The sequence below is a fragment of the Heterodontus francisci genome, chromosome 6, assembly GCF_036365525.1.
Source record: "Heterodontus francisci isolate sHetFra1 chromosome 6, sHetFra1.hap1, whole genome shotgun sequence".
Taxonomy (NCBI): domain Eukaryota; kingdom Metazoa; phylum Chordata; class Chondrichthyes; order Heterodontiformes; family Heterodontidae; genus Heterodontus; species Heterodontus francisci.
In genome coordinates this window covers 150870657-150897658 of record NC_090376.1, presented here as the reverse complement: position 1 = coordinate 150897658, position 27002 = coordinate 150870657, and the positions used below count along the sequence as shown (strand labels likewise).

Here is a 27002-nt window from a genome sequence, read left to right as displayed (position 1 = left end):
GTGTCCAAGAGGACTCTGTGATGGTCTGTAACAGAGAGATGGTGAGGTGTGGGATTATTGTTGACTGTAGAATTGGGGTTGTGCTGATTGGTACTGCGGTTGGATGAGATGTGTTGGTTGCCTCCTCTCTTCCTCCTCCTTCTCAGCTGCTGTCTGTACAGCTGGTGGCAAAAGCTGTGCAGAATACAGCAGGAGACGACGAATTGTGGCACACGCTTTGGGGGGTACTGCAGGGCTCCTCTAGAGAGGTACAGCAGAAGCAGTACTTAAGCGCACCAATTGTCTGCTCAATGACATTATGTGTGACAGCATGGCTCTTTTTAAAGTCATATTGCCCATGTTTGCATGGGTTGTCCACTGGCCTTATAAGCAGGTGATCAGTGGATAGTCTTTGTCGGCTAATAGCCACTCTCTGGTCTCTCGTGGTGGCTCAAATGTTGATGGAACAACAAACTGGTGCAGAATAAAAGCACCACAACTGCTGCCAGGATAGCTGGCATCCACCTGCATGATGTGCTGAGCATGGCCGTACACCAGCTGCACAATGATAGTGTGGAAGTCTTTGCAGTTGTGGTACATCTCTGAATTTAGATATGGCACCCACAAAGCCATGTGTGCAACTGATGGCACCCTGTAACATGGGGAAGCCCATGTGCATGCTCCACCTGTTTTTTTTTGGAAAGAGAGAACATAATGTATTCCCTCTCTTTTTTTAAAATTTGTTCATGGGATGTGGGCGTCGCTGGGAGGCCAGCATTTATTGCCCATCCCTAATTGCCCTTGAGAAGGTGGTGGTGAGCTGCCTTCTTGAACCGCTGCAGTCCTTGGGGTGTAGATACACCAACAGTGCTGTTAGGAAGGGAGTTCCAGGATTTTGACCCAGCGACAGTGAAGAAATGGTGATATAGTTCCAAGTCAAGATGGTGTGTGGCTGGGAGGGGAACTTGCAGGTGATGGTGTTCCTATGCATTTGCCGCCCTTGTCCTTCTGGGTGGTAGAAGTCATGGGTTTGGAAGGTGCTGTCATACAATGCATCTGTCATCACCTTTCCAACAGTGGATGGCGAATTGCGAGCTGTTGGAGATGTCCCCTGCTCCAGCCTGGGAGGATACCATGCGAAGAAGTTCATGGCTACAGTCATCATCACAGCCATAGGCCCTGCCCTGCTCTGAGGTTGCAGGTCTGCCTGCAAGAGGTGGCAGATTTCAGTGAGCACCTCCTTGTTGAAACAGAGTTGTCACACAAACTTTTCCTGGCTTGGGTTTAGATAAGAGACTGGAAAACCTTGAGTGTACATGGCCTCCTGCTGAGAGTCCTTTTCCCCCTCCTCCTCCTCCCTCTTTAAGCAGCTTGTCCTCCTCTGTGTTACCCCTGCTACTTCTTCCTATCATGCTGCAGGCCAACGGGGATAGTAACTGCAGCACCCATGACTGGGAGCAACCAAGGACCTCTCCACATGCCACTCCACTCACTGTAGACTTCACTAACTATAAATGACAGTACAGTCCAACAAACACTTCTATTAACTCAGCAGTAGCCAGTAGAAATCAATCAACAACTAACCTGAAAATTGATGATCCCTTTAAATAGCTCTGATGGGTGGGTCCTTTCAGCTGCTGAACACATGTTCAAATATGTGAGGCTAAGAGAGTTCATTATGCTGGAGCATTCATGTCAAAAATAGCACTGCTAGAGTCAAATCAGCATTACATGCTGACTGACATCATAATCTGCCTACTCTGCATACCTCCAATGAAAGCTCCTAGTGCTCACGTGACCAACTTACGCAAAATGACATCCGATACGGCCCACACCAGAAGCATACACACACAATGCAGATGCCATTTTGGACATGAAATAGCACCCATAGCACTGAAAATACAGGCACAATGGAGCCAAATTTTGTGGCCTGAGACTTTATACCTGTCATGGACATTAACACATGAAATTAATCTAACCTTAATGAAGCAGGTGAAGTTTCTCGTATTGTTGCATCTGATTTCATTCAGCTTCAGAAGCAGAACTGTGACACATTGCTGTGAACAGAAGGCAGCATACAGTCTACCTCCATTACTCCCACAGTGCACATAATCCACTATTGTTTTTCACTTTTATTCCCAAACAATGTGACAGCTCAGTGATAAAAATGGATCAGGAACTAGGGATTCCAAAACAGACAAAGGTTCAGAAAAAGATTTTAAAAACTAAGTTTTAAATGTATAACACAATCATTTGAAATGGGTATCACCATCTGTTGGCTGTTTATACCATATGCATCAAAGATTAGGGACAAATTTTCATATTTTGTGTATTTAAATACTATGAATCTTAAAGATATGTCACATTTATCAATGTTTTCTTTCGTAAACCTTTTCAAAACAATAAAAAAAATTATGCTGCACAGCATCTCAAACCTTTCCCAATATAATGTGAACAAAATATTGGCAACTGCGAAAAAGGCTTTCATCTTTTTTGAGAAAAATTGATGGGTGTTATTGTGAAAACCCCCTAAAAACCATTGCAGGGATCGTGATGCATGATTACCAACACCTGCGAGTTGCAATGCAGGCAGAATCCAACTTCGTGTTAACTACTCATTTCCATGATGTCTGCATCCAGCCAGTGCTCCCCATGCTGTTTAGTGGCTGCAGGGTAAGCAGCGAGCCCAATATTGTAGGTGCCTAGCACTAATTAAAGCTAGCCTGCTCCTCTTACAGGGAAGATGCATTGTGGCTGCTGTTGGTGCTGAAATTGTTCAGAATATTGTGTTGTGGAAGCATCAACAATGGCTGCCCATGGGAGAGAGTGTGAACCAGGTTTTTGGTTGCTGCACTTGGAGGTCTTGGTGGAAGAGGTACCCTCATGGGGGCCAGAGTCCCTCCAGTCACATGCTCATAAGGCAGTGGCAAGAGACAGCAGAGGTCAATGCCAGGAGTATAGCTCCAAGGCCTTGGGTGCAGTGCAGGAAGAAGTTTAATGATCTCACATTGATTGTCAAAGACAATGACTACATTTTCAACTACCATATTTACCAACTGCACCGCTAGCCCCATTTACTGGGCAATTCACTACACATCCATCACTCACCTACGAACAATCTCTATCAATCAAGACTCACATGTAACATTCATATACCTTACCTCACCCTCACACACTTAACACTTTTGCAAGCCTCACATCTACATCTGGCAGCTATTTTACCATTAGCAACTACACCACCCAAACATATTGCATGGCATTTCACTTTCTTTGCAGGAGAAGGTAGTGCACAACCAGAGGCAGAAGAAATTAAATGGAGGGGGAGAGGCATGCCTGCATGTTCTAACCCCAATGGATGAGACAGCATTGGCTATTATAGGAAGGGACATTGCCGAGGCTGTGGCCCTGATGCAGCTGAAGCCAATGAAGATGACGCACAGCTAAACCTCCTTCTCTCATCCAGCTTCTCCCTCCATCTATTCACAGGTGTTCTGCATTTGGCCCTTATATTGTTTTCTACATGTTTGTCATGAATAGAGTTCACATTCGCTGTCATGAAATGCTCATTCATTCATGCCTGAATTGTGAGCTGCTGCCTTCACCCTTGCTCCCTCATTAGGCTGCCAGTGTAGGCAGAGGCCGCCTTTGCTAAGCATCTCAGATGCGCCAGAGCACGTCACGGAATTGAGATAGGAAGGAGGCGACAGGTGAAATACAGTGATGCGAGTCTTTACTGCGCTCACTTTGAGGGGCCATCATAGTGGAACGAAGCGGGTATGTATCAGATTGTCTCTTGCCTCCCTTGCGCATCTCTCAATGTGCCTGGCCTCCGGTGCAAGGGGTTCAATATCCAGTACTGCCTGCTCAGTAGCCTCCTCTGTATTGTTGTAGTGTTTTGAAATTGCAATTGCTTGTGCATTGTGTACACTTGGGGCTGCTGTAGAACACGCATGCTAGCAAAGGGAAAGTGAAAATAAAATAGAATAAAGAAGACTCCATTATGTCAACAGCCTGCAGTCTCTATCTCACATATCTTCTACCAAACCCTGGATAAACCTCACTCCAGTCTTGAGAACTTGAGAACATCACAGAAACATAGAAAATAGGAGCAGGAGTAGGCCATTTGGCCCTTCAGGCCTGCTCCGCCATTCAAAAAAGAACATGGCTGATCGTCTAATTCAGTACCCTGTTCCCACTTTCTCCCCGTATCCCTTGATCCCTTTGGCATTAAGAAATATATATATCTCCTTCTTGAATATATTTAATGACTTAGCCTCCACTGCCTTCTGCGTTAGAGAATTCCACAGGTTCACCACCCTCTGAGTGAAGAAATTTCTCCTCATCTCAGTTCTAAATGGCATACCCCATATCCTGAAACTGTGGCCCCTGGTTCTGGACTCCCCAGCCATCGGGAACATCCTCCCTGCATCTAGCCTGTCTAGTTCTATTAGAATTTTATAGGGTTCTATGAGATCCCCTCTCATTCTTCTAAACTCTAGTGAATATAGGCCTATCGACCCAATCTCTCCTCATACGTCAATCCTGCCATCCCAGGAATCAGCCCAGTAAATCTTCTTTGCACTCCCTCCATGGCAAGAACATCCTTCCTCAGATAAGACCAAAACTGCACACAATACTCCAGATGTGGTCTCACCAAGGCCCTGTATAACTGCAGTAAGACATCCTTGCTCCTATATTCAAATCCTCTTGCAATGAAGACCAACATACCATTCAACTTCCTAACTGCTTGCTGCACCTGAATGTTTACTTTCAGCAACTGGTGTACAAGGACACTCAGGTCTCATTGCACCTCCCCCTTTCCCAATCTATCACCATTCAGATAATAATCTGCCTTTCTGTTTTTACAACCAAAGTGGATAACCTCAAATCTATCTACATTATACTGCATCTGCCATATATTTGCCCACTCAACCAACTTGTCCAAAACACATTCGAGCTCTTTGCATCCTCCTCACAGCTAACACTCCCACCCAGCTTTGTGACATCTGCAAACTTGGAAATGTTACATTTAGTTCCCTCATCCAAGTCAGTAATGTATTGTGAATAGCTGGGGCCCAAGCACTGATCCCTGTGGTCCCCACTAGTCACTGCCTGCCACCTGGAAAAGATCCATTTATTCCTACTTTCTGTTTCCTGTCTATCAACCAATTCTCAATCCATGCCAGTATATTACCCCCAATCCCATGTGCTTTAATTTTTCATACTAAGCTCTTATGTGGGACCTTATCAAAAGCCTTCTGAAAATCCAAATACACCACATCCACTGGTTCTCCCTTATCTATTCTACTAGTTACGTCCTCAAAAAACTCCAGTAGATTTGTTAAGCATGCCTTCCCTTTCGTAAATCCATGCTGACTTTGTCCAATCCCGTTTATGCTTTGCATTTTCCTCACTACTGATGTAAGGCTAACTGGTCTGCAATTCCCTCTTTTTTCCTCTCCCTCCTTTTTTAAATAGTGGGGTTACATTTGCCACCCTCTAATCCGTAGGAACTGCTCCAGAGTCTCTTGAATTTTGAAGATGACCAGCAATACATCCACTATTTCCAGGGCCACTTCCTTTAGTACTCTGGGATGTAGATTATCAGGCCCTGGGGATTTGTCAGCCTTTAACCCCATTAATTTCCCTAGCATGTTTTTTTTTACTAAAACTGATTTCCTTCAGTTCCTCCCTCTCATTAGACCCTAACATTAGATGTGTTCCCTAACATTTCTGGGAGGTTATTTGTGTCCTTCTTTGTGAAGACAGAACCAAAGTATGTGTTTAATTGTTCTGCCATTTCTTTGTTCCCCATTATGGTCGCTCCTCCCCAAGGGACCCCACACAACAAGATTGTTAATTAATCCTTTCTCATTGCACAATATCTAGTCTAGGATAACCTGTTCTCTAGTCGGTTCCTCAACATATTGGTCTAAAAAACCGTCAAGTACACACTCCAGAAAATCCTCCTCCACAGTATTATTGCTAATTTGGTTTGACCAATCTATATGTAGATTAAAATCACCCATGATTACAGTTGTATCCTTATTGCATGTGTCTCTAATTTCCTGTTTAATGCCATCCCTTACATCTCCACTACTGTTTGGAGGCCTATAGACAACCTCCAGCAATGTTTTCTGCCCCTTGGTGTTTCTTAGCTCCACCCATACAGATTCCATATCATGATTTTCTAAGCCAATATCCTTCCTCACTACTGCATTGATTTCCTCCTTTATTGACAATGCTACCCCACCTCCTTTCCCTTTTTGCCTGTCCTTCCTAAATATTGAATACCCCTGGATGGTCAGTTTCCATTCTTGGTCACCCTTCAGCCATGTCTCCATAATCACAACTATATTATAACCTTTTCTATCTATTTGCGCTGTTAATTCATCGACCTTATTGCGAATGCACCACACATTAAGACACAATCCCTTTAGACTTGTCTTTTTAACATTGTTAGTTATCTGAGCTTTATGTTGCACTACGGCCCCATTTGTTTCTCACCCTTGTTTTCTCTGCCTTCTGGTTTTGCTTCTTAGCTTTCTGTCTTTCATTTCTATCCTTGTTTCCTGTTCCTCTGTCTCCCTGCTCAGATTCCCATTCCCCAGTCATTCTAGTTTAAATCCTCCCCGACAGCACTAGCAAACACAACCGCCCCGCCCCCCGCCCAAGGAAATTGGTCCCAGTCCTGCCCAGATGCAACCCGTCCAGCTTGTACTGGTCCCACCTTCCCCAGAACCGGTCCCAATATCCCAGGAATCTGAATCCCTCCCCCTACACCATTTCTCCAGCCAAGTATTCATCTGATATATTCTGCTATTTCTGCTCTCGCTAGCACGTGGCACTGGTAGTAATCCTGAGATTACTACCTTTTAGGTCCTACTTTTTAATTTTCATCCTAACTCCCTATATTCAGCTTGTAGGACCTCATCCCTTTTTTTACCGATGTCGTTGGTACCGATATGTACCACGACAACTGGCTGCTCGCCCTCCCCCCTCAGACTGCCCTGCATCCGCTTAGAGACATCCTTGACCCTAGCACCAGGGAGGCAAAATATCATCTTGGAGTCTCTTTTGCAGCCGCAGAAATGCCTGTCTGTTTCCCTTACAATTGAATCCCCAATCACTCTAGCCCTGTCACGCTTCTTCCTGCCCGCCTGTGCAGCAGAGCCACCCATCATGCTGGGAACCTAGCTCTTGCTGCTTTCCCCGAAGCCATCTCTCCCAACAGTATCCAAGACGGTATATCTGTTAGAGAGGGGGATGGCCACAGGGCACTCCTGCACTACCTGCCTTCCTCTACTCTGCCTGGTGGTCACTCATTTCCTTTCTGCCTTTGCAGCATTTGCCTGCAATGTGACCGTCTCGCTAAACGTGCTATCCACGACGATCTCAGCATCGCGGATGCTCCACAGTGAATCCACCCGCAGTTCCAGCTTCGTAATGCAGGTAGCTGCAGATGGATACACTTCCTGCACAGTCTCTGATTTCCCACATGGCGCAGGAGGAGCATATCACAGGTGCGAGCTCTCCTACCATGACTTACCTTTAGATTACTTAATTACTTCCTTTAATTAAATACTAATTACGCTAGGGGCCTTGTTCTACTTCAAAGTACCCCCTACAATCTAAAGTCCTTACCTTCACTTTTGAAGCTACTGATAAATCCTACTAAAAATCAATACAGTTCACTCGTTAAAATAAACCTGACACAAAAAAAAAGCTACTCACTTGTTCCTTATTATTAAGCTATTTGCACATCCTTCTTAGCAGTTGAGTATGGCCGATCAATCATGTCCTCTTCATGTCATCCTTCTCCCCTCTGCAGTGCCAGATTGTGCAGAGCACAGCAGACCATCATGATATGTGAGTCCCTCACTGGGGCATACTGCCAAGCTCCACCAGATCAATGGATGAACAGGAATCTCATCTTCAGCAGCCAATGGCCTGCTCAATCGTCGCACTGGTGGAGCTGTGTCAAGTGTTGTAACTTTCCTCTGCTGCAGTGCGAGGGTTCCTCACAGGCATCAGTAGCCATGTCTTCATGGGTAGCCTTTGTCCCCAAGAGTCCATTCTTGAAGGTGATTGGGGGACCTGAAAAGCTGTGGCACCTGGGACTGTCAAAGTATGTAGGCATCATGGCTGCTTCCCAGGAAGTGGGCACATACATGCAGAAAACACTTTTGCTGGTTGTAGACCAGTTGAACATTGATTGCATGGAAGCCCTTCCTGTTGATGAAGGCAGCTGTCTGCTCCGTGGGAGCCTTGACAGTCACATGTGTGCAGTTGATCACACCTTGCACCTGGGGGAGTCCAACGATGGCTCCGAAGCCAATGGCCCTCTCAGCCTGACTGTCAGGGTCAGTCTGGTCGTACACATAGTCGCCAGCCCTCTTGGACAAGGCATTGGTCACCTCATTGATGCAGCAGTGGGCTAATGCCTGGGAGACCCCACACATGTCCCCGGTGGATCCTGAAAAGAGCCAGACACGTGAAAATTGAGTACCACGGTAATCTTCAAGGCCTTGGGCAATGGGTGTCCACCAAAGTCCATAGGTCGCAACTCATCCTGCAGCATGGCACATAAGTCAGTGACAGCCTCCCTGGAGAGCCGCAGTCTTCGCTAACACTGCCACTTGGACATTTGGAGGTTAGCTAAGGTGAGCCTGGTACACTCTCTGGCGCAGGTAGGCCTTTCTTGGCATGGCTGGCTGCTGACATTCTCCTCTTGGAGCTTCACAGGCAGGCGCAGCTCCATTTTGGCCCTCCGTCCCTCTGAGTCACTGCTTTGTGGCATGGGCTCCTCAAAGATATGGGGTGTATGAGACCCATGCCAGCTGATCAGTAGCCCTCTAAGCACTGTCCTTGCAGAGATGAACTTGCCTTGGCATCTTTACCTTTGCTACCCCCTTGGAAAACACATTAATGCCCCTCAGTGCCCACACTTGCAAAGAGCCCAGCACCCCAAGTCCACTGGAACCTCTCACCTGAGATACAGCCCACTGGACCCTGGCACCCAAGATATAGCCCATCAGACCTTGGCACCTGATACTTTGGCCACCCAGCCTTGTCAACCAATACTATGGCCACTGGACCCTGGCACCTGATGCTACGGCCACCGGACCCCGGCACCTGATGGTATGCCCACCTGAGCCTGGTAGCAAATAGTATGCCCACCCGTGCAGAGTGCCCAACACTGCAGGTCAACAATGGCTTCCGCTCCCCCCCTTTCTTTATCTGCTGGTCCACATGGCTGCCTTCTTGTGGCGTCACTGAGGCTTCGCCTCGGTTCGCCACCTTTAAACAGCTAGGGATCAGAAGGCACGTGATCCCCACACGCTATTGACTAAATTCAAAACCTCCCATTGAATTGTGATCACTTCTATGCTAATGTATTAAAATAAACTGTTCATCAATGTAAATTGCAGTCCCACCAGATCAGGGCAGTGATGCCACCTTGGAGTATTTCTGCCGCTGACAAAATCAGGAACTGACGTCACAACGTCAGGTTTCCGGGTGAGCACGCCATACCAATTTTTCAGCCCCCACTCAATGCCTGCACTCCCGCTCTTGCTTGCCTCACAAAATTCAGCCCAGTAAGACACTGGGCACAATGCACTGCAGCTATGGCTGAAGGAAAGGATAGTGCAGGTGGCAGCTTGCAGGAGGGCGAAGGTGCACACTAGTTCTGCTGTAGTGGACTCGATGGGCCAGACTACAAAAGAAGGCTGTCACAGTCAGATGCATCTTGCACTGGGAAAGCTGCCAGAAAGCCTGTGGTCAATGTCAAGTAGCATGGTGGAATCTAGCACTAACTTGGCACAGGTCTTTGTGCAGAACTTGGAGTCCATCCTTTCCAATGGGGAATTGGTGGCCAACAGTATGAAAACACTTGCGGACCCAACCATGATACAGTGTCTGATGGTCGATGTCTCAGCTTCCATTGCAGCATGAGCGGAAGCCTGAGTGCTGTAGTGGAAGCTCAGACTGAAGTCATGCAATCTTAGCTTGTTGTTAACTGTATAGAAATTGTGTTTAATTGTATGCAGGTGGTGGGTATTAATTAGAGATACACTTGTGCCCCTACAAATAGGAACAGGGGAAGCTTGGCCTCACAACCTGAGCCGTCTCACAGAAATTCCCTCCGTGCCATTCCACTCTGCATGGAGTGGTTTCCTGTACGGGCTGCTCTTGCACAAACTCCGCTTCCTTGCCTTCATCAGCTATCTGGACACACCGTGGCATTCTGTCCTACCATCTGGAGGAGACGGGGCCCCTGGTGGGTGGCACTCTATGCGGGCATCCTCCCTATGTGGTGTTGCATGTGGCAGTCCCATACGATAGAATATTAAGTCGATTCACAGACTCCCAGACTGCCTGTAATTTCTGCATCCTGGAGGAGTCCGTTCCACATTAATGCAGAATGTGTGAGGTTGCAGCCACTTTTCGAATATCTGAGGGGGCGCTCCTAAATTTATGGTTGCACTTCAGTCCCAAGCCCCTGATCCTCGGCCACCTGATCTGGAGGGGAGCAGGCAAGTCAAGTAACTTCCTCGTGGAACTGCTCCTGGGCCTGGCCAAGGTGGCCATGAATTGGTCCAGATAGCAGGTGGCCGAGGCGATCATCCAGCCTGACTGTCTGCCTCTCTTTCATGGCTAAATCTACCCCCGGGTGTCCCTGGAGAGGGAGCACGCATTGTCCACTGGTACTCTTGAGGCCTTCTGGGACCGGTGGGCAACAAAAGGACTGGAGTGCATCATCACCAGCGGGAATGATATTTTAATTTGATATAGTTAAGTTTCCTTTTATAGTTTGTTTTGTTTTACCATATGGCACTGGTTAAACTTATCTTGTCCCTTTGTTTGATTTATTTGGTACTTCAAAAGAGGTATAAATAGGAACAGAGGAGCCTTAGCCCCACAACTTGAGCCATCTCTCGGAAATCCCTTCCTCGCCATTCCACTCGGCATGGAGGGGTTTCCTGTACGGGCTGTTCTTGCACACCCTCCACCTCCTCATCCTTTTCGGCCATCCGGACACACTGTGGCATTCCATCCTACCTTCCTGCCGTCCGGAGGAGGCGGGGGCCCCAGTGGGTGGCACTCTATGCGGGAGTCCTCTCTACATCCATCGGGGATTTGGCGTGGAGCGTTTTGCACAAGGTAGTCCCGTGCAGTAGATTATTAAGTCGATTCACAGACTCCCGGGCTGCCTGCAATTTCTGCTGCCTGGAGGAGTCTGTGTTCCACATTTATGTCGAATGTGCGAGGTTGCAGCCCCTGTTTGAATATCTGAGAGGGCTGCTCCTCAAGTTCTGGTTGCACTTCAGTCCCACATTCCTGATCCGATGCCACCCAGTGCAGAGGAGAGCAAGCAGATCAGATGACCTCCTCATGGGACTGCTCCTGGGCCTGGCCAAGGTGGCCACCAACAGGTCCAGGCAGTGGGCGGTCAAGCGGGTCGTTCAGGCTGACTGCCTGCCTCTCTTCTGTGGCTATGTTCCAGCTTGGGTGTTCCTGGAGAGGGAGCATGCACTGTCTGACAGAACGCTTCAGGCCTTCCACAACCGTTGGGGACTGGAGTGCGTCATCACCCCTGATAATGTCACTTTAATCTGATTAACTAAGTTTCCTTTAAAGTTTTTAGCTTTTTTTTCTTACTGTATATTAGTGGTGCCCCTTTCAGAAGGGGCACTTAGTTCCGCTTTGTTGTCAACCTTCCAGTTGGTTCAAAAGAGGTATAAGAACAGACTGCAACTGTGGTTCTTGGATTTGGAGGTGCATGTTTGTAATGTGTATCGCTGTAAATAAAAGCTTATAAAAGTGTGTAAAGATTGGCTTCAGTTCTATCCTTCACCACCTGGCTTTCTGGAATATAAAACTTGTTGCCATACAAGCACAGCTTAGTGCCATGCAGGCTTCGAGTGCTGCCATCATGACTGTGGATATTACTGCGGACGATACAAAGATAGGCAGGAAAGCAAGTTGTGAGGAGGACACAAAATATTTGTAAAGAGATATAGATAGGTTAAATTGAGTGGGCAAAAATTTGGCAGATGGTGTATAATATGAGAAGATGTGAGGCTGTCCACTTTGTCGGGAAGAATAGAAAAGCTGAATATTATTTACATGGAGAGAGACTGCAGAATGCTGCAGTACAGAGGGATCTGGGTGTCATTGTACATAAATTACAAAAAGTTAGCATGCAGGTATAGCATGCGATTCGGAAGGCAAATGAAATGTTGGCATTTATTGCAAGCGGAATGGAGCATAAAAGTAGGGAAGTGTTGTTACAACAGGTTCACTAGGCTGATTCCTGGGATGAAGGGGTTGTCATATGAGGAAAAGTTGAGAAGGTTGAGCCTATACTCATTGGAGTTTAGAAGAATGAGGGTGATCTTATTGAAACATATAAGAAACTGAGGGGGCTTCATAGGATAGATGTTGAAAGAATATTTCGTCTCTTGGGGGAATCTTGAACTAGGGGCACAGCTCCAAAATAAGATGGAAATGAGGAGAAATTTCTTCTCTCAGAGGGTCGTTAATATTTGGAATTCTCTTCCCCAGAGAGTAGTGGAGGCTGGGTCATTGAATATATTCACGTCAGAGTTAGAGTTTTGATCTACAAGGGAGTCGAGAGTTATGGGGGGCAGGCAGGAAAATGGAATTAAGGCCACTATCAAATCAGCCATAATCTTAATGAATGGTGGAGCAGGCTCCAGGGGCTGAATGGCCTACTCCTGCTCCTATTTCTTATGTTCCTGTGTTCAATGCTCCAAGGGGTTTGCAGGGTCACTCTGCCTGCTTCTCTCTGGTCAGAGAGAACACAATGTATTCCCCTCTCCTGGCATAGAGAGCATCAGTCACCTCCCTTATACAGCACTGGACAGCAAATGGGATATGGTAGAGATCCTGCCTGCTCCAGCCTGGAAAGATCCTTTTGCAATGAAGTTCATGGCCATGGTTGCCTTCACAGTAACTGGTATCACCATTCTCACCCTGTTCTGAGGCTGCAGGTCTGCCTGCAAGACCAGGCGGATTTCAGTAGACCCTCCTTCGTAAAACAAAGACGTCGCACTCACTGTTCCATGCTGAGGTTGAGGTAGGAAATTTGCTGCCTGAAGTCCCAGAATGGATATGGCCTCCTGCTGAGTGCCTCTCTCCCGCTCTTCCTCCTCCCTCTTCGAGCCACTCGTTTGTTGCCTCTGTTCCATCTCCCTTTCATGTTGCAGATCAAAGGGGATGGTAGCTACAGCACCCATGACGGGGGGCACCTGGTCTGAGCAGAATTCTTGAATCCAGAACCAAGGCCTTCACCACTTGAAGCACCACTCCCTATCAATCTCATCAACATTAAACAGCAGTAGAAAACTCACAACACTTCTACAAGGCCAGCAAGAGCCAAGAGAAATCTTTAAATAGTGCTGGTGGGGAGCCCTTCCTGCTGCTGAATGCACATTCACCTATGCCTGTTTAAGACAGGCCATTAGCTGGTAAATTAACATCAAAAATGGTACCGCTAGAGTCAAATTTGAGCTTCATGCTGACTGTCACAATCTGTCTACTCTGCATAATTCCAGTGCGCTAATACCCTTCCAAAAATGGCATCCAATGGAGGCTGCACATGAAATGTGCACCTATGGCACAGACGACATTTTGCACCTAAAAGAGCACTCGTAGTGCTGAAAATATGGGTGTCACGAAGCCACATTTTGTGGCCTAGGACTCTTTTCATTAGAACAGAAATGGTAAATAGAAACCAAGAGAGATGCTCAATATTATAAAAGGGGGGCACGCATGCAGGACCACTGTTAACCACAAGGGAGCATAGGCGGGTAAGAACATGGTCCGGCAGACCCTCTAACAATTATTTGTGTTTATTTTATGGGCACAGGATTCTTCGGATTTCAGGCTTTGAAATGTGTGATATGGTCAACACATGCTAGATGCAAGACTTCTACAAGGCAAAACACATTAAAAAGCCTTTGTCTGCTAGTATGACACCTTTCAAAGGATGCATTACCATGGGTGGGTATTCTGCCACAAATTTTTGTATATTTTCCCAATTTGCTGATTTAAAGTTAACAGTCTTCACAGCCTGGATTTTACTTCTCCCGGGAGCGGGCTGGGAGGCGGGGGTGGCATAAAATCGTTTGGGATGGCGGGGGGTGGGTGCTGTGCCTATCGCCTATCTGCCTCCATTGGTATTTTACAAGCAGTGAGAGAGCTGGCAGGCAGCCCACTCACCCTTTCGGCTAATTGAAGCCCTTAAGTGGCCAATTAATGACCACATAAGGGACTCTTCCCGCAGCCACTGCTATTTTACCAGCAGCGGATGGCCATTTCGCCACCTGGGGAGCCCACTCAGTTAAACCTGGTGACCTCCTTGCGGGCTGGGGCAGTGGGCCCTCCTGATCAGGCACCCTGCGACCCACAGAGGGCCACCTCCAGCAGCACGGGCTGCCCCCGCTTGAACACCCTACCCGCCGCCCTCGCGACTGACCCCCACCCGCCCCAACGGGCTTGGCTAATTGGCCCCAGCAAGTCCCAACACACGTGGCTTATTCTCTGGTCTCTATTGCTGCCTGGGTCCGGGGACTGCTGCGGTCCCAGCAGTGGCCATCACTCCCGCCGTCGCTGCTGGGATTGAAGATCTGTTGGCCCTCTGATTTGCTGGCAGCTCTTGGAGGTGGGACATCCTGTCTCAGAGGGGTGGAAGCCACGATTGCAGGCAATTAATTGTCGGCACCACGAAAAATACTGTCGTGGCTTCCAGAGCTGGCAGAGCCAGGTGTGCCCCTGGCTTTCTAGCCAGTGGGCGAGGCCACCCCCTTCTAGTAAAATCCCTGAGGCACCTGGTCCGAAATTCTTTCTTTGTATTCTCCTTTTCATTATTGCAATTCACGTGTCTCTTTCTGTTCTCCCTTCACCAAACCTAACAGATTAATCAATAATCACTTTGCTGTTTGGATCAGAAAGGAAGTTAAATTATTCGCTTTTTGCTGGGATGTGTGAAAGGGATGCATGATGGTTGTCAAACAATAGCAGTGTCAGCAATGCTGTATTATGTCTGCAAATTGAATATAAAGGCTCTTTCCTTTCAGTCAAAGATCCCTCAATGGTCTAAATTGTCTTAATTTTGTTGTCATCACAGTCTGTCTGAAATGTTATGGGCTGACTGAGGTGACTGCTATAGTTTATTGTACTTGGTATTAAATTACAATATTAGATTGTTCTTAAGACAGCTGCAAATCCAATGGTGACAAGGGGTCCTGATTTAAGGGATACTCAATGTTTTGCAAGTCTGATTTATCTTTTCAATTTTACTATCTTGGTAAATGAGACTTGATCAGTAGTTCAGGAAAACAGCACAGAGAGTAAGGGGAACAGAAACATAGGGCAAGTAAGAAAAAGAAAAAGAGGGCAAGTACAACACAGAGAAAGAGTACCTGAGAGAAAAGGGAAGATATTGGAGGTGGAATAAGAGAGTGACAAGGAGACAAGGAGAAAAGAAAAGGAGGAAAAGCAGATTACATACAGGGAGAAAGCAACCCAGAGAGAAAGTAAATAGGAACATAGGAACACGAGTAGGCCATTCAGCCCATCGAGCTTGCTCTGCCATTCAAAGTGATCTTGGCTGATCATCCACTTGAATGCCTTTTTCCCACACTATCCCCATATCTCTATGTCATTGGTATTTAGAAATCTGTCAACCTCTGCTTTAAACGTACTAAATGACTGAGCTTCCATAGTCCTCTGAGGTAAAGAATTCCAAAGATTCGCAACCCTCTGAGTAAAGACATTTCTCCTCATCTCTGTCCTAAGTGGCTTCCCCCTTATTTTGAAATTGTGTCCCCTAGTTCTAGACTCCCCAACCAGGGGAAACATCTGAGTTGCATCTACCCTGTCTATCCCTTTAAGTATTTTGTAGGTTTCAATGAGATCACCTCTCATTCTGCGAATCTCTAGAGAATATTGGCCCAGTTTCCCCAATCTCTCTTCATAGGACAGTCCTGCCATCCTGGGAAGAAGTCTGGTGAACCTTCATTGCACTCCCTCTATGGCAATAATATCCTTCTGGAGGTAAGGGGACCAAAACTGTACACAGTACTCCAGATGCGGTCTAACCAAGGTTTTATACAATTGAAGCAAGACTTCACTACTCCTTTACTCAACTGCTCTTGCAATAAAGGCTAACATCCATTAGCCTTCCTAATTGCTTGTTGCACCTGCATGCTAGCTTTCAGTGACTTACTGATGACGACACCCAGATTCCTTTGTACATCTACACTTTCTAATCTCTCAACATTTAAAAAATACTCTGCACATCTATTACTCCTACCAAAATGGATAAACTCACATTTTTCCACATTATATTCCATCTGCCACGTTCTTGCCCACTCACTACATCTGTCCAAATCCCCTTGAAGCTGCTTTGCATTTTCCTCACAACACACATTCCCATCTAGTTTTGTGTCATCCGTGAACTTGGAAATATTACATTTGGTCCCCACATCCAAATCATTGATATATATTGTGAACAGCTGGGGCCCAAGTACTGATCCTTGTGGTACCCCACTAGGCACCGCTTACCAACGCGAGAATGACCCGTTTATTCCTACTCTCTGGTTTCTGCCTATTAAACGATCCTTAATCTATGCCAGTATATTACCTCCTATCCCATGTGCTTTAATCTTGTTAACCAACCTCTGTGGGGGACTTTATCAAAAGTTTTCTGAAAATCCAAGTATACTACATCTACTGACTCCCCTTTATCAATTCTGTTGGTAACATCCTCAAAAAACTTCAACAGGTTTGTCAAACATGATTTCCCATTCATAAATCCATGTTGACTATGCCCAATCAGATCATTATTATCCAAGTGTCCATTTATCACATCCTTTAGAACAGATTCCAGCATTTTCCCAATGACAGATGTAAGGCTACCAGGTCTTTAGTTCCCTGTTTTCTTTCTCCCTCCCTTCTTAAATAGTGGGGTGACAGTATCCAATGCAGGGAAAATTAATTGAAATTTTAGGGTGGACTTCCTCATTGCAGCCCCAGGGCAATACTGATTTCAAATCATGTGGAGCTGTTAAATTATTGCAGAAAATTTTTAGAAAAGGTTTATGCATGATAAATGTGCAACTTTTAACAAGAACTTACTGAATAATATAAAATCAGTGCATTAATAGGAACATAAGAGCAAGTGTAGCCCAATCAGCCCCTCGAACCTGATTCTCAATTAGGTTTATGCAACCTGTCCTCATAATTTAACCCTTGAAGCACCATCATCATTTTGGTAAATCTGCATTTTGTTCCCTCCATACCAGTGAGGCTCTTTGACCAGTGCTCCAGATGGGGTCGAACCAAGACTCTGTACAGCTTTTTTTAAATTCATTCATGGGAAGTGGGCATCGCTGGCCAGGCCTGCATTTATTGCCCATCCCTAATTGCCCTTGAGAAGGAGGTGGTGAGTTGCCTTCTTGAACCGCTGCAGTCCACGTGAGGTAGGTACACCCACAGTGCTGAAACATAACTTCCTCTACTTTGTTGTCCAGCACCTTGAGATAAAGGTCAACATTCCATTCGTCTTTTTAATTACTTTTTATAGCTGACAAAAACAGGTCATACACACCGCAATCAGGTCATGCCACTTTTTCTTACCACCACGGTTCAGGCACTATCTCAGACTATCAGCCCAGGCAGGCAGGAGCCAAATTGAAATGCCAAAGTCAGGGTCTGATGATGTCATTCAGACACCAATGCTATTTTCACATATTTTCAGCTGGGTTGGCACCTTGTGCTGGCTTCTCCAGCAACTCAGGACACCAAGAAATAGCAGGTTCAGAAGACAGTGAGTTAATTAAAAAAAAAATGTCCTGGTGAGCCAGGTGAAGTAGGATAGTTCCTCTGGAATCTATGGAAATGGACCTCCCCTGCCCCGGATTCCTTCCCCCTGCAATCGCCTCCAGAAACTCTCCTCTAGAGGTACCTTTACTTGGGAATAATTCCCATACCTCCTTTCTTCAATGCATTCACAGGATGTGGGCATCACTGGCATGATCAGCATTTATTGCCCATCAATAATTGCCCTCGAGAAAGTGGTGGTGAACAATCTTCTTGAATACAACTGAGCGGCTTGGTAAAGGCCGTTAAGAGTCAGCCACATTGCTGTGGGTCTGGAGTCACATAGAGGCCAGATAAGGTAAGGGCGGCAGATCTTTCTCTGAACGACATGAGTGACCAGATGGGTTTTTATGACAATTCAGTAGTTTCATAGTCACTAACTTTTTATTCCAGACTTATTTAATTGATTGAATTCCCCAGTTGCTGTGGAGGGGTTTAAGTTCATGGGCTGAATTTACAGACCCCTCCGATATCAGGGGTCACAGAGGAGGGGCCGGAAGATGCCTCTGGCAGAGACCCACCATGGGCTTCGACGCTGGGAAGGCCTGGTCTATTATTGCTGGCGGCTGCAAGGCCTCGTGGTGGTCCCCCCCCCCCGCCACTCGGCAACGGGAGCCAAATTTGAATATATTACATAATTTAAATAAAGCATTTTTTTACCTTCTCATTCCCGCAGTCCGTCCCGGAGCAATATAGGTGCCAGTGGCTGGCACTCCCATGCCTTTGGATCTCCGTCCAGGGATTCGAGACAGAACACTGATGTGGAGGGGAGAGCAGATAAGTTTTTCAGTGTGGGAGGAGGGGTTGCGGAGTCAAGCTCATCTGATTGGTGTAGGGGATGGTGGGAAGGGTTACAGTGCACAGTTTACGAACTTTGTGGGGGGGGGGGAGGTCAGGTGGGCAGGGAAAGTGCTTTGGTGGGGGAGAGGCCAAGTAATTAACTTTATGGTTATTGGGGGGGATGGGAGAGGGGCACATTTAAATGGATATAAATTTTTTTATTGCATTTGCCTTTAAAAATTTTAATTAAATGGAAGGGCTCGAAGCCCTTTAAAAATGGCATCAGCGCCTGCACAAAGGCTACTGACGCCATTGTCGGACACGGACTGTCCGCCCCCTCCACGTCATTGGGGTGGGCGGTCAGCCCCGGCCATTTAAATGGGCCACCCTGCTGAATATCATGGCAGCTCAGCGACGTGCAGCCCGAGCGAGTGGACCACCATTGTTTACGTCACCATAAATTTCAGTCCCATGTCTCCAGACCATTCATTCAGGCCTCTGGATTACAAGTCTAGTAACATAAACACTATGCTATCGTATCCCTTAGCTTAAGTGGCCTCCTGTCACACTCACTTGCTCCTGCCCATCAGAACCACACTTGCCCCCTTACCCCCAGTTATAATTAGAGCTGTGCAGGATATATTTAATTTGGGGTGCGTTCAGAAAGGGTAGGGTATGAGGTGGGAGGGAAAACACTGTAGAAAGTGATAATGGGCTATTTTAACTCTAGGGCCTCATTAACATGTCATAGTTGTCTCCTGCCCAAGGCGGGAATGGAAATTGAGAAAGGAACTTGAGGATGCCAGGAACCCAAGGAAACACTAGTTGGCATTAATTTGTACTGGGAATTTGACAAAAGATCGTGACGCTGGAAGGAAGAGGCAAAGCTCTGGTTGGCAAGATTCAAGGAAACCTATTGGTGCCCAGGGAAGCAAGTCTGGCACACAAGGAATCTTCAGTAGTGTTAAACCTCCTCTGGCCACTCAGTTGACAGCTGCCTGCCTGTTAGATTTGGCCAATGAGGGCTCCTGAATTTTTTAGCTAAAATGCTGTTGCGGTGCTGGGCTATGATTTTTGAATGTGAAGTAGGCAATGCCTAAGAGGGACAGGAGGCTCTATCCTGCCTGCTTTGAGTAAGTTAAAATGGCAGGAACATCTAATTTACTGTTAGATTTAATTTCTCATTTGAGAAGGCATTTGTTAATTAACCACTGATTATAAACTGTATCAGCTTCTCCGAATAAAGTATTATGGACAAGTATACTTGCACCTGGTAAATGCCAATTTCAATCATTTAGAATTTAGATTGTTTCTCTGTTGAACTGTTGAGCATAGATCAATTCATTTTGTACAGAATATTGAAATAAAGGCCCTGGATTTCCCTTGGGCTTTCTGCTGTTGCATTGCTGTGATTCATGTTGCGTTGTGAGTGAGGGGGAAACCAGATGGCAGGAACCACTGGCAGAATGCTGATGAAAAGTCACAGACCTGAAACGATAACTCTGCTTCTCTCTCCACAGATGCTGCCTGACCTGCTGAGTATTTACAGCACTTTCTGCTTTTAATTTCAGATTTCCAGCATCTGCAGTATTTTGCTTTTATTGTATCGCTAATAACCTGGTTGATTTCCTCCTAACACAGGCTGTTAAGTCTAGTTATAGCATTTTTACAGCTATCACAGATGTGGTGCGCTAACTGATCTCAAACCAGGGATCAAACCTAAGGCCGACCTCGAAATGTAAATCTACATATTTTTAAAAATACTACACATGATAAGAATCGTCTTGTCTACAAACGTTCTTAACAGTAATAATCTTTATGTCAACATTTATGGTATAATAGAAATCACTATGTAAACATTTATAACGGAAAAATCTATCTAATTATGTCAACATTTTATAATGCGAAGACCCGATCCAAACATATCAGTATTTTATAATGGAAAACACTATTTAAACATTTAACTGTCATGTTTGTTGATGAACCAATTAAATCATTCAAAATGCTTTTTGAAAAAAATGCATAATTTTTTCTACTAAATTTCCAATATCCAAAATATTTTAAACAAAATGAAAAAATACATATTTCCCAATAACATGATTGAATTGAGCTACTGAACTGTTTTTTGTGTGTTTAAAGCCTTCTTTCAAGTTTTTACTTTCAGCTCTCAGCATGTCTTAAATACCTGGACTTTGCCAAAATATTTTTACCTTGGAAACAGTTGGACTCAGTTTTCAACCACATCTGTGCATTCCGGACATGTGCCATTTATTAAGTTTTCTGGCATGCAATGTGCATCATCATGAAAAATTCTTCCAGGAACTTTGGGGTAGAAATTTCTTCCTGTTTACACAGTCTTACATGGACTTCCAAGGGGTAAACAGCGCCGTGGATTCTTCAATGAGATCAATGAAGAATGTAATGTGAGCTGTGCAGGTGGCAGCCTGCAGTCTTGCCTGCTCACGGGGAACTGATGTAAGTCTGCTATAAGTGGTGCTACGCAAATGAAATTCTCTCCCGAAAGGTTTTCTTGCTTTTATCGAAAGACTTTGAAATAAAATAAATCTTGAATTCTCAAAGCTTTATCTTAGGAAGCTGGTGGCATTTATTTAAATTTATTAAGAATAGTTGTTTTTCTGTTATGAACCCTTCACAGACAGACATCAAGATCACATCATGCAATTTATTGTTAATTTATTGCTGGTTAGAAAAGAAAACAAAATAGCCTATTGCTTTTGTACTTACCGGCTCTATTTCTGGTGTAAATTCAGTTAAAACATCTTTCTTTTCTGAACCATTTTGAGATTTAAGGAAATTTATTTGTATGAAAGCTTGGAAACTGTGTAAACTACAAATGTTTGAGCATTTAAAAATAATCGCCCCCAGAATGTGGGGAACACTGGCAATGCCTCATTTGGAGCCCATCCTTAGTTAGCTGATAACTGACCTTTATACTTTTGAGGGCATATTGTGGACGAAAGTCGTATTTAAACCAATCCAGATTGTTTGTCCAGTACCATAACCACAACACAGCTTTATGAAGTATTTTTGTTTGTTTCTGAAAATGAATGCATACCAAAGATTGTATAAGTCATAAAACTGAGGCCACAAGACAGTGAATTTTCTACTTCGACATCCCAGGCACATCAGAAAATTGAACAATCCTAGGCTATGATTATTCCTTCCATTAATGTGATCTTGGCATATGCCACCCTTACAGCATTTGAAAGGACACCATAGGGTGAGATTTTAACATGATCACAATCCACCCACTTGCACAGAATTAAAATTGGGCCCTATTACCACATTAGAAAGAGGGTATATCAGTAAGGGTGATCAGGCAGTAGAATGCTCTGAATAGAATTAAGTAATAGAAAAAATGTAATAATCTTACGGAAGTTGTCGATAGACCTCACAATAATAGTGATAAAGTACTGGGATGTATAAACACAGAGATCAGAGAAGCCTGTTGCAAATGTGGAGTGGTTATAATGGGTGACTTGAATTTTCACACAGATTAGGAGAAGCAAAATGGCTCATGTTCCAAAAACGGTGAATTCCTCGAGTGGATTGAGCCAGTTTTCTGGAACAATCTGCTCTTGAACCAAGAGGAAAACAGACTAAATTAGATTTATTAATGAGTAATGAGTCTGAACATAAGATCATAAGAAATAGGAGAGGGAGTAGGCCTTTTGGCCCCTTGAGCCTGCTCCGCCATTCAATAAGATGATGGCTGATCTGATTGAGGCCTTAACTCCGGCACCCTCAAGAACACAAGAAATAGGAGCAGGAGTAGACCATATGGCCCATCAAGCCTGCTCTGCCATTCAAAAGCATCATGGCTAATCTTAGGATTCAACTCCACTTTCCCGCCCACACGGAATATCCCTTGATTCCCTGAGAAACCAAAAAGCTGTCTATCCCAGCCTTAAATGTATTCAATGATGGAGTACCTGCAACCCTCTGAGCTGGAGAATTCCAAAGATTCACAACCCTTTGAGTGAAGTAATTTGTGCTCATCTCAGTCCCATAACTCTTTACTCCCTTGTAGATCAAAAATCTCTCGAACTCAGCCTTGAATATATTCAGTGACCCAGCTCTACTGCGCTCTGGGATAGCAGATTACAAAGATTAATGACCCTCAGAGGGAAGAAATTCCTCTTCATCTCTGTCTTAAATGGGAGACCCTTTATTTTTAAAATGTGTCTCCTAATTATAGATTCCCCCATGAGGGGAAACATCCTCTCAGCATCTGCCCTGCCAAGCCCTCTCAGAATCTTATACATTTCAATAAGATCACCTCTCATTCTTCTAAACTCCAATGAGTATAGGCAGAACCTGCTCAACCTTTCCTCATATGGCCTTCATCCCAGGAATCAACCTAGTGAACCTTCTCTGAACTTCTTCCAATGCAAGTATATCCCTCCACAAATAAGGAGGCCAAAGCTGTACACAGTCCTCCAGGTGTGGTCTGATCAAAGCCCTGTACAGTTGTAGCAAGACTTACCTACTTTTATACTCCATCCCCCTTGCAATAAAGACCAACATTCCATTTGCCTTTTTAATTACTTGTACCTGCATGTTAACTTCTTGTTATTCATGTACAAGGAAACCCAAATCCCTCTGTACCTCAGCATTCTGCAGTAAATAATATTTGGCTTTTCTACTCTTCCCACCAAAGTGGACAACCTCACATTTTCCCATATTAGACTCCATCTGCCAAATTTTTGCCCACTCACTTAACCTATATATATCCCTTTGGAGACACTTTAGCCAGAGTTTTTCGGGTCCCAGTGACTGGAGCGGCCAGGTCGGAAGCGGCCGAGAAATCCGAATCCGCTGCGCGCCACCCACCAGCATCACGTGCGGGGCACACAATTAGCGGCCTCTTGGCGTAGTCGTCACCCGACAGGGCATGCGCAGCCAGCTGAATCAGTGGATTTGGGGGCGGGGTTAATGTCAGCCCTTTAAAAAGGCATACCCCAGTACAATGGAGCAGACGTTCAGGGAATACAGCGGAGGAGGAGTTGTGAGTGTAACTGTCGAGATGACCAGCTGACCGGAGGGTGGAGTGAAGAAAGACCGATAATACCCAGGGGCAGGAAAGGGGCAAATATTTGCAGAAGAAATCCAGAGTGATGGAGGGGAGAAAGTTCACCACAGCCCCCAGATTCTCAGAGGAATCTCTGCAGGTCCTCCTCCAGGTGGTGGAGGCGAGACGTGACATATTATTCAATGCCAATGGCCGAAGAAGGCCCGCAGAAGTGACCGAGAGAGCCTGGCTGGAGGTCGCCGAGGAGGTCAACAGCCACTGTGTGGTACGGAGGACATGGCTCCAGTGCTGCAAGCGGCTCAATGATGTTCTTCGCTCTGCTTGGGTAAGGGGTACTCCTCATTAATCTCACTGTGAATGAGCCAGTCTGTCCTAACAATGCAAGGTGGAAACCAGCAATGAGCAGTCCTTGCCTTGCTGCATTATATTCGGACGCAGGATGGGCAGGTCTGGGATGCATGGTGATCCAATAGTGTTCAGTTTTGGCACTGCATTGCAGTCGTGCTGAAATGGAACAACAAACACAATGGGTGAGGGTGTGAGATATTAAATCATATGGCGAAACTAGGTCTGTTTGTTTAAATAGAAGAGGGCACACAATGCCCAAGAGAGGTCCTGGACCAGTGGTGGCCAGGGCAACCAGGCATACCTAACAAGTATGGAGGAGGATACCTTGATGCTGGCAGGGGAGGACGGAGGATGCGCCATGGCAGATGGCGAGGTTGGTGGTCCTGGTTGTCAGAGTGAGTGACCCATAATGTGGTGGGAGGGTGTAAAGGTGAGGGGGCGATTGCAGTGGTGATTGTCTCATGCACTGAAGTGTGCTGATAAAAGTTGATTCACAAGAATGTGTGAAAACTGCAGTAAGGGATATGTACTTAAATCTGTGGGTTTTTAAAAATGTATTCATGGGATGTGGGCGTCACTGGCCAGGCCAGCATTTATTGCCCATCCCTAATTGCCCTTGAGAGGTGGTGGTGAGCTGCCTTCTTGAACCTCTGCAGTCCATTTGGGGTAGGTACACACACAGCGCTGTTCGGAAGGGAGTTACGGATTTTGACCCAGCGACAGTGAAGGAACGGCGATATAGTTCCAAATCAGGATGGTGTGTGACTTGGAGGGGAATGTGCAGCTGGTGGTGTTCCCATGTATTTGCTGCCCTTGTCCTTCTTATTGGTAGAGGTCGCGGGTTTGGAAGGTGCTGTCTAAGGAGCCTTGGTGCATCGCTGCAGTGCATCTTGTAGATGGTACACACTGCTGCCACTGTGCGTCAGTGGTGGAGGGAGTGAATGTTTGTAGATGGGGTGCCAATCAAGTGGGCTGCTTTGTCCTGGATGGTGTCGAGCTTCTTGAGTGTTGTTGGAGCTGCACCCATCCAGGCAAGTGGAGAGTATTCCATCACACTCCTGTCTTGTGCCTTGTAGATGGTGGGCAGGCTTTAGGGAGTCAGGAGGTGAGTTACTCGTCACAGGATTCCTAGCCTCTGACCTGCTCTTGTAGCCACGGTATGTATATGGCTACTGCAGTTCAGTTTCTGGTCAATGGCAGCCCTTAGGATGTTAATAGTGGGGGATTCAGTGATGATAATGCGGTTGAATGTCAAGAGGAGATGGTTAGATTCTCTCTTGTTGGAGATGGTCATTGCCTGGCAATTGTGTGGCGCAAATGTTACTTGCCACTTCTCAGCCCAAGCCTGGATCACAGAATCACAGAATAATTCAGTTCAGAAGAGGCCCTTCGGCCCATCGAGTCTGCATCGATGCATTAAAGACACCTAATCCCATTTGCCAGAACTTGGCCCATAGCCTTGAATGTTATGACGTGCCAAGTGCTCATCCAGGTACTTTTTAAAGGATGTGAGGCAACCCGCCTCTACCACCCTCCCAGGCAGAGCATTCCAGTCCGTCACCACCCTCTGGGTAAAACAGTTCTTCTTCAAATCCCCCTTAAACCTCCTGCCCCTCACCTTAAACTTGTGACCCCTCGGAACTGACCCTTCAACTTAGGGGAACAGCTGCTCCCTATCTACCCTGTCCTTGCCCCTTATATTCTTGTACACCTCGATCAGGTCACCCCTCAGTCTTCTCTGCTCCAGCGAAAACAACCCAAGCCTATCCAACCTCTCTTCGCAGCTTAAATATTCCATCCCAAGCAACATCCTGGTGAATCGTCTCTGCACCCCCTCAATCACATCCTTCCTATAATGTGGCGCCCAGAATTGCACACAGTACCCCAGCTGTGGCCTTACCAAAGTTCTGTACAACTCCAACATGACCTCCCGCTTTTGTAATCTTTGCCTCGATTGATAAAGGCAAGTGTCCCATATGCCTTTTTCACCACCCTATTAACCTGCCCTTCTGCCTTCAGAGATCTATGGACAAACACGCCTTGATGAAGGACGGGCAGTGGATGTTATCTATATGGACTTCAGTAAAGCCTTTGACAAGGTCCCTCATGGCAGACTGGTACAAAAGGTGAAGTCACACGGGATCAGAGGTGAGCTGGCAAGATGGATACAGAACTGGCTCGGTCATAGAAGACAGAGGGTAGCAGTGGAAGGATGCTTTTCTGAATGGAGGGATGTGACTAGTGGTGTTCCACAGGGATCAGTGCTGGGACCTTTGCTGTTTGTAGTATATATAAATGATTTGGAGGAAAACGTAGCTGGTCAGATTAGTAAGTTTGCGGACGCCACAAAGGTTGCAGATAGTGATGAGGATTGTCAGAGGATACAGCAGAATATAGATCGGTTGGAGACTTGGGCGGAGAAATGGCAGATGGAGTTTAATCCGGACAAATGTGAGGTAATGCATTTTGGAAGTGGCAGAACCCTTAGGAATATTGACAGGCAGAGAGATCTGGGCGTACAGGTCCACAGGTCACTGAAAGTGGCAACGCAGGTGGATAAGGTAGTCAAGAAGGCATAGGGCATGCTTGCCTTCATCGGTCGGGGCACAGAGTATAAAAATTGGCAAGTCATGCTGCAGCTGTACAGAACTTTAGTTGGGATACACTTAGAATATTGCGTGCAATTCTGGTCACCGTACTACCAGAAGGATGTGGAGGCTTTGAAGAGGGTACAGAAGAGGTTTACCAAGATGTTGCCTGGTCTGGAGGGCATTAGCCATGAGGAGAGGTTGGATAAAGTCGGATTGTTTCACTGGAATGACGGAGGTGGAGGGGCGACATGATAGAGGTTTACAAAGTTATAAGCAGCATGGACAGAGTGGATAATCAGAAGCTTTTTCCCAGGGTGGAAGAGTCAGTTACTAGGGGG

General features: G+C 45.9%; 1 protein-coding gene across 1 annotated transcript in view; it reads right to left on the bottom strand.

The window, feature by feature from the left end:
* gpc5a (glypican 5a) overlaps nt 1–27002 on the bottom strand; it is a 1436107-nt gene that overhangs the window by 335563 nt on the left and 1073542 nt on the right. The window lies entirely within an intron of this gene.